The sequence below is a fragment of the Taudactylus pleione genome, unplaced genomic scaffold (assembly GCF_031769625.1).
Source record: "Taudactylus pleione unplaced genomic scaffold, aTauple2 ptg000214l, whole genome shotgun sequence".
In the NCBI taxonomy this organism is placed as follows: Eukaryota; Metazoa; Chordata; class Amphibia; order Anura; family Myobatrachidae; genus Taudactylus; species Taudactylus pleione.
In genome coordinates this window covers 16,495,949-16,504,722 of record NW_028284616.1, presented here as the reverse complement: position 1 = coordinate 16,504,722, position 8,774 = coordinate 16,495,949, and the positions used below count along the sequence as shown (strand labels likewise).

Below are 8,774 nucleotides of genomic sequence, written 5' to 3'. Positions count from 1 at the left end.
ACTGGTCGGGGAACAGGGGTAAATTACCCCAAATGGGGTAGAAATGAAATTCCTGGGGGTAATGGACGGACAGTCGGGCATGTATATTAATCATTGCATGCCCGGCTGTCCGTCCATTACCCTCAGGAATGGACGTCACTGGCGCCGGGTGTGGCGCCAGTGACCTCCAGCTTGGTGCCGTAGGGAGGCTCTAAGCCGGACACCCGCTGAGATGTTATTACCAGCGGGCGCCCGGCTCCTTCCATGCAGCGCCGCGTTAGCCGGAGGCTGGAGTTCTCTTCTGAACTCCAGCTTCCGGCTCTCCCCATGCACACTATGGGAGAGACGTCATGACGTCTCTCCCATAGTTCCGAGGAGCAGCCGGGCGGACAGGATGGCGGGGGATGCAGGAGCGGGGATTAAGGTAAGTGGTTTTTTTTTTGTACAAACGGCACTACAGGGGCACTATGTGGGTAAACTACTAAAGGGACATTATATGGGGGCACTACTACAGGGGCACTACTAAAGTGGCATTATATGGGGGCACTGCTAATTGGGCATTATATGGGGGCTCTAAATATATTTTGGGGTAAAGGGTAAAAAAGTTCCCTGACCCCTGATGTAACGCAAAGGTTTTTTTTTGTCTGGGATTTTAACCCTCAGAACTCATTGCCCTCTCTTGTGCCACCTACTGACATCAGCAGGTTTGAATTCTACAGGTCACACATCCTAAACAACTGGGTAGGGGGCATATTTTACAAATATGATCCTTTATTGGCATGAACTAGTCTTTATTAATAGTATTTTCATGAAAGCAATGCATTGGGGACTGTAATGTTTGCTTACTCAGGGGTAAAGGATCATTGTTATCTTGTCTCCACAGCCAGAACGTCATCACCGTCTTCAATTTTCAACGATGGGTAAAAAGCAGAAAGAGCCGGAAGGATACATTTTGTCACCTGGTAAGAGACAGGTAAGCCAGATATTTCCTTACTTTAAAGAAACATTATACCAATATTCTGATTATTACATGTTTTTTTCCACTATCACCGATGGCATTTCAGTATCTTCCTGTGATGACTTTTTTATTTGAAATTATGTTTGAAATATATTTTATAATTCTTCACCCTTAATTTTGCCCCGTGGGGTGCAGTTGTCCTAAATATGGTATTTATCTGCACATAAATTAGTCTTTCTGCTTCAGGGTCCATAGGGGGCCCACAGGGTTGACCTTGGGGGTATAGCTGGATCTGCATACACGGGCACCACGCAGTTAATGCTTTTGCTGCTCCCAGGATGCACTGGGTCCATCCTCCCCTATACCCTTCCCCCGAGCCACAGGCACCTCAGTTTTAGTTGGTGCCCGGCCGGAGTCGGGTCACCCTTAGCACAGGGGGGCTGCTTAGCAGCCCCTAAGCGTATTTTTAGAGTTTTTACATTTTATTTTTTTATTTTATTTTAGTTGACTCTTCAGAGCGGCAGCATCACACTGCCCATTGGACGTCCAAGCTGCCACTCCTACACCCCGCTGGCGCCGCGACGCCAGTACAGATCTGGGGATCGCGGCGGGACCACAGAGTCTGTACTAGCCAGGCTCTGGGGACTCCCACAACTGCTGCCGGAGCGCCGGGGATCAGGTAAGACGCGGGTCACTGCTTGCGGTGACCCGCGTGTATATGCAGTCGCATGCCTCCGGTCTCTGGGGACAGACCGGAGGCGCTAGCAGTGGCGGCAGACTCCCTCTCTCCGGAGGAATGCCCCGCGGGACCACTAGACCACCAGGGAGTAATGCCGGCAGCGGGAGACAGCGTCCCTGGTGTCAATTGCTAGCCAGGGGAGGCAGCCTTCCCTGTCTAGCGGCTCCTCCCCTCAGCTTAGTGCGCTTTTGCAGTCGGGTCTGGCAAGGTTGAGCTGCTTCCTCCTGCAGCCACTCCTCCTCTGAGGTCTCCGGCGACCATCTTCTCTCCAGTGGCAGCGCAGATCTCGCAGGCAGCGTGCGGTCGGTCCCCGTGTGTACCTATCCCCTGCTAAAGGACAGCGTACACAGCACTATAGCCCTCCCAGGCACTGAATCTGGGCAGGTTGATTGTAGTGACAAGGTGCAGTGAGTAGTAACTTTCTGCATTGTATGTGACTTTTGCTAGTGCTGACTATCTGTGCTTTATTTCTACTTACTGTCAGTCTATACCTATCCCTTTCCTTCTACGGCCCTGTAGGTGTGTGGAGGAAGGGCTTTTCTCGGACCTCACTTATATAAATTCACGTATTTGTGAGGTCGGTCACATATAGTTGTGTGCTACACGGTGCCATATCTGTGGGCTTGTGTGCTGCATACTTGTGGATGCGCAGGAGTCAAACACTGACCTTCCCTATCGTGTTTTATATATATATATATATATATTTGTATAATATATATATTTTGTCATGTCTGATGAGGAAGTTGAGCGCTCCGCGGCTCCTTCGTTGTTCTCCTACAGACGCTGCGTCGCAGGAGTAGATAAGGAGGTTTTTCCCCTATCTGACCAGCTGATTGATCATATGGCGGAGGCCTGGCAGTCGCCTAGTAAGAGGTTCCAGCCGCAGAAACGTTTAGCGTCTAGTTATCCGTTTCCTGCTGGTCATTGCAAAAAGTGGGAAACCCTGCCCGTGGTGGATTCTCATGTTACTCGCTTAATCAAGAGCGCTACCTTGCCTTTGCCATCCATTTCATCCCTAAAGGATGCCACAGACAGGAAAGTGGAGACTTGTTTAAAATTGGTCTATTTCTGTCCATGACCATCTCTTGGATGACTAAGGCCATTGAGAGTTGGGCCAATGTACTGGAAGATACTTTTCCAGAGGATCCTCCGGAAATGCAGAGAGCTTTAGTGGGACAGATGAGGGATGCCGCTTCCTATATTGGAGAAGCGTATTTGGATGCCAGTCTCCTGACTTCCAGAGTATCGGCTGCAGCGGTGTCTGCTCGCCGGACTTTGTCGCTGCGTTTTTGGAGAGCGGATGCAGATTCCAAGAAAGGCCTAGAGGCCTTACCCTTTAACGGGGAAATATTATTTGGCCCAGACCTGGACAAAATTGTGGATACCCTGGCTAAGTCTAAATCAGCTTTTCTACCTTCGGCAGTTGCACCTTCAGAGGCTAGGACATCTGCATTTCGGTCCTTTCGTACTCAGGGAAAGTCCAAGGGACAGTCCTTCCTGAGGCAGTTGGCGACCAAGGCCGCCCCTAAGCCTAAGAAACAAGCGTGGAGTGCTAGACGTCCTTCTTTCAAGCCGGAGGATAAACCTTCTGCCTGATGGGACGGGCCTCACTCTGGGGATCCCAGAGTGGGGGGCCGACTTCTTCAATTTGCACATTGCTGGTACAACACCACCACAGATGCCTGGGTTCGAGAAGTGGTCTCTCAGGGGTACGCCCTCTCCTTTCGTCACAGACCTCCCCATCAGTTCTTCTGCACGAGTCTTTCTCAGGACAAGACCAAGGCCTTGCAGATTCAGGAAGCAATAGAGTCCTTGCTGAAAGCAGGTGTCATTGTTCCCGTTTCGCCTTCTCAACGCGGGACGGGTTACTATTCTACTCTGTTTCTGGTGCAGAAACCCAATGGGTCTCATCGACCTATCCTCAATTTGAAGTTGCTGAACAAGTTCCTCAGAGTTCCCAAATTCAGGATGGAAACTTTGCGTTCCAGTATTCTGGCTATGGAACCTGGGGACTACATGGTCTCCCTGGACATCCAGGACGCCTACCTTCATGTTCCTATAGCGCCTTCACACCAACGGTATCTGAGGTTTGCTATACGTCAACACCACTACCAGTTTCGGCCTCTGCCCTTTGGCCTCTCCACGACTCCAAGGGTATTCACCAAAATTATGGCGGCCATGGCCACCCATCTATGGAGCCAGGGTATACAGCTTCTACCGTATCTGGACGACCTCCTATTGTTGGCAAGCTCTCTGGAGGCACTTCTACATCATCTACACCTGATGATCGCTTGTCTGCAAGCGCACGGGTGGCTGATAAATTGGAAGAAGTCCTCCCTGATTCCATCACAAAGGATGGTTCATTTGGGAGCCTTGCTGGATTCTCATCAGCAAAGGATCTTTCTGACTCCGGAAAAGATTTCCTCCTTACAACTGCGGGTGCGCAGTTGCCGAATGTCTGTTCACTCGGTGCTGAGGGTTCTGGGGACCATGGTGTCGGCATTCAACATGGTGGAGTATGCCCAGTTCCGTTCCAGGCCCCTGCAGGGGCTGATGCTACCCAAATGGAACGGGTTGCCACACCGGATCAGGACTCAGATGCTGGTGTTGTCTCCAGAGGTGCGCCTTTCGCTAGCTTGGTGGCTTCAGACATTTCATCTCTCCAAGGGTCGCCCCTTTTGGATCCCGGACTGGGTTCTGCTCACGACAGATGCCAGTCTCCGGGGTTGGGGTGCAGTGACAGGTCCACTTTCACTTCAGGGCCGATGGACTGCGGAAGAATCGTTTCTCACCATCAACATTCAGGAACTTCGGGCCATGTACAGGGCCTTCCAGTTGTCCGGTCACGCTCTTCAAGGAAGGGCCGTGCAAGTTCAATCCGACAACGCCACCACAGTGGCGTACATCAACCATCAAGGGGGGACTCGCAGTCAAGCAGCGATGTCATGCATCCTGGCTTGGGCGGAGTGCCACCTTACGGTCATCTCGGCAGTCTTCATTCCAGGAGTCCTCAATTGGGAGGCGGACTTCCTCAGCCTCATGACGTGCATCCTGGGGAATGGTCGCTTCACCCAGAGGTATTTCAACTATTCGTGGACAGGTGGGGACTGCCGGAGGTGGGCCTCATGGCCTCCCGTCACAATCACAAGCTACCTGTGTATGGATCCAGGACGAGAGACGCCGGTGCAAGCCTGGTGGACGCGCTGTCAGCTGGCGTATCTATTCCCTCCGATATCCCTGCTGCCTCGGGTCCTTCGGAAATTCAAACAGGACGGCGGCACACTTCTGCTGGTGGCTCCGGCTTGGCCCAGACGTCCTTGGTACTCCGATCTTCGGAGCCTTTCCATCGACGCTCCGTTCCTTCTGCCTCAACGTCGGGACCTGTTGTCTCAGGGACCCTGCCTTTACCCGGATCTGAGTCGTCTGTCCTTGACGGCGTGGCTCTTGAGACATCAGTCTTATGGTCCCGGGGTTTTTCCATCTCTGTCATCAGCACAATGCTTCAGGCGCGCAAGCCGGCTTCCGCCAGGATTTACCACAAAGTGTGGCATACATATTTTCAGTGGTGTGAGTCCAGAAACTACGATCCGCAGGTGTTTCGTGTTTGTAGGGTTTTGGCATTCTTTCAGTCTGGTTTGGATTTGGAACTAGGCTTACGCCTAGCTTCTTTGAAAGTTCATGTGTCTGCACTATCTGTGTGGTTCCAGCGTAGGATTGCTACTCTGCCAGATGTCCGCACCTTTTTCCAGGGGGTTCTCAGGATTCAGACTCCCTTTGTTCCTCCTGTGGCTCCTTGGGATTTGGCGGTGGTGCTTCGGGCCCTACAGGGTCCTCCATTTGAACCTCTTGAGTTGGTGGAACTCAAGTGGTTGACGGTTAAAACTGTTTTTCTCCTGGCAATTGCTTCGGGCAGGAGGGTGTCAGAATTGGGAGAACTTTCCTGTCGTCCTCCTTTTCTGATTTTTCACCTGGACAGGGCGGTGCTTCGCACCCATCCGGGTTTTCTACCTAAAGTGGTTTCTAAATTCCACATTAATCAGGAAATTGTTGTGCCTGCTTTTCAGTCACCTGACCTCTCGGCTGGTGAGGCTTCTTTGGATATCGTCCGTGCTCTCAAAGTTTATGTAGACCGGACTAGTTTCATTCGGAAGTCGGATTCCTTGTTCATCCTCTTTGGTTTTCACAAGAGGGGTTGGCCTGCTGGCAAACAAACTTTGGCCCATTGGCTTTGTTGGGTTATTTGTGAGGCTTATGCACTGGAGGGTTTGCCTGTTCCGGCCTCTGTTAAGGCTCATTCTAATCGGTCTGTGGGTCCTTCGTGGGCTGCTAGCTGTGGCGCCTCAGCTGTTCAGCTGTGTAAGGCGGCCACATGGTCTTCTATCCAGACTTTTCTGAAATTCTATGCGTTTGACACCTTCGCCTCTCAGGATGCATCCTTCGGGCACCGGATTCTCCTTTCAGCACAGGAGCATCCCCGCCCTCAGTTGAACTGCTTTGGGACATCCCCAAGGTCAACCCCCTATGGACCCTGAAGTAGAAAACAAGAGATATGGTAAGAACTTACCTTTGTTATCTCCTATTCCTACGAAGTCCACAGGGCGCCCGCCCTGACGCACCTGGCTTCATATGGGGTATGTGGCTGGTCACCGATTTTCCGTGTGCCTATCTGTGAGTATGGCTCTTGTGTGTTCCAGTCTTCCTTCTATCTGTTTTTCCTCCTCCGGCCTTGGCTGCTTACCAGCTGAGGTGCCTGTGGCTCGGGGGCGGGGTATAGAGGAGGATGGACCCAGTGCATCCTGGGAGCAGCAAATCTTTAGCTTCGTGGTGCCCGTGAATCCAGATCCAGCTATACCCCCAAGGTCAACCCTATGGACTTCGTAGAAACAGAGATAACAAAGGTAAGTTCTTACCATATCTCTTGTTATATACATATATACACTACTGGTGAAAAGTTTTCAAGTTTTTATGGAAATGTAAATAATTTAATGTCTCAGAGGGGGGAATTAAATTCTCTGCGCTGGGATGTAGCTCCCGAGTTAGGTGCCCGGAGATATTCAATTGATTGCATCAGGCCCTTCTCTCAAGTCGATGCAGTTTACCACGGCTAATACCCGGTGCATAGTTGCTATAAACTGCATTTTCTGACTTTGGTGCCAGGCGCGATACGGTTACAAAATTCGGCAACACCGTGATTAGCCCTGAGCCACTAGATACAGTAGCGTAGATTTCTGCTTGCACCCTAATGACAGTGTGAGCAGAAATCCGTTAGTCGCTGGTTTGCAGCGCTTGCAATTGTAGTGTTCATTCTACGTCCGATGCCGAACCTAGAAAGAAGAACACCTGTGTGCACCCGAACAGGGGGCGTGGCAATGAGAAAAGGGGCGTGTCTTTAAGACGTGCCCCCTTTTCAACACTCTTGGGGGTGTGCCCGGCACTTACGGACATGCCGAGCTGCCCCAATCGTTCCTATCTCAGTGAATAGAAGCCGAGCGCATGCGTCTGGCATCCATTCACCGGCAGCGATCGCTCCATCACTATTTTCCCCACCCATGGGACGCTGCGGCCCACGGGTGGGACGGTACCCGCAGGCTGTTTTAGCGGGGCTCAGCTATGAGGGCAGGGTGCATTCTGCCCTTTAGAAATCGGGCAGGGCGCGGCAACCCGCTAAAAACATCCTAGCAGGAACACTACAATTGAATAGCTCCGGGCACTTACCTCGGGAGCTACTTCCTTGCGCAGAGAATTAAATACCATCCCATGTGTACTCTGAAATTAAAGCATAGAACAAATAAGCAGTTGAAGATAAAATAAATGATAGAATAGTTTTGTTTGAGAAAATGTAATCTGAATTTGTGACACCTCTAAGTAGCTGCCTTTTGCAGATATAACCACTGAACACCCCTGTGGCATTCTTCCTACAATGGAAATCACATATTGTTTGGAAATTCTTCCTGACACTGTTACAGAAGTTCCTACAAATGATGTTGCACATGTATGTTGCTTTGCTTCCACCCTTCTGTTCAGTCCATCCTAACTCAATGGGGTGTAAGTGTGGAGACTCTACTGGCAATAACATGATTTGAAGCCAACTGTCTTGTTCTATTCCCACTGTAGTTTTGTAAAAAAATTGGTAGCCCTTTCGGTTGTTGGTGGCAGCCAAATATCGCCAACTCAAGATCCATCAAAAGGGCCCCATCACACTTCCTCCTCCATGTGACAGGTGGTGTCACAGGGGATTAAGGGCCTGATTCAGAGGCGCTCGCAAATAGCAAGCGCTCGCTCTGAATCAGGGCGGCCTGTTTTTCTTTCTTTTACCTGGCCTACAGGCCGCTCGCTAAGCTGTGGGTGACCACCCACAGCTTTAGCGGGTGGCCAGGTGATGGTCGCGATTATCACAACCGTCGGGCTTTTGAGGAGACACTTGTGGTAGGGTTTCAGGTCTCGCAAGCTCGAGTGGACTCCCTGCTCTAATAGCGCAGGAAGTCCACTACTGACATGACGAGTGATGTCAGTAGGGCCGCCCACAAATGGCAGGTGTTCCATCGGGAACGCCCCCGTTTGTCCAGCCACCCCACCTACCCGCCTACAAAACAGGGCGAGCTGTCGATCATCATCGACAGCCGCTCCGTCTTGTAGCGAGCCCCGGAGTTCTCACTTGCTACGTGGCTTGCGCAATGGCCCACCATCGACCCACTTGCGAGCGGGTCTGAATCAGGCCCTAAGTGTTGACTTGTAAAAGCAGCCAGTTCTCAATTTATTTAAGCCTGAAATTTTAAAGGGCAACGCTTTTAATAGCAAAACATAGGATGTTTTGCTATTCCAAGCATTGCCCTTTTAAATTTTGAACCACTTAGTAAATCCCACACACTGAGGAACCATCCTTTTGGCTACTCGTCAGCGTGCAAATACCCTGCATGATAAACCAAAGACTTCACATTTTGATGAATTGGTCCATAAGACCTTCTAGTGGTCAGTAGGCCACTGGTGGGGCTTCATGGCTCAGGGAAGCCTCTCTTTTATTGCTGCAAAACAGCTGTAAGGCCTTAGCCCATTACTTCTTCCCTGAAAAAGGCCTTCTTATGACTCTGAAGTGTACCT

At 50.9% G+C, this 8,774-nt stretch overlaps 1 long non-coding RNA gene across 1 annotated transcript in view; it reads left to right on the top strand.

Moving 5' to 3' along the window:
- The first annotated feature begins 340 nt into the window (after positions 1-340).
- Positions 341-8,774, top strand: part of LOC148517639 (uncharacterized) — a 35,621-nt gene continuing 27,187 nt past the window's right edge. Inside the window, exons 1-2 of the long non-coding RNA XR_015879268.1 lie at positions 341-403; positions 863-952. This is a non-coding gene — a long non-coding RNA (uncharacterized LOC148517639). The remainder of the gene's footprint in view (positions 404-862; positions 953-8,774) is intronic.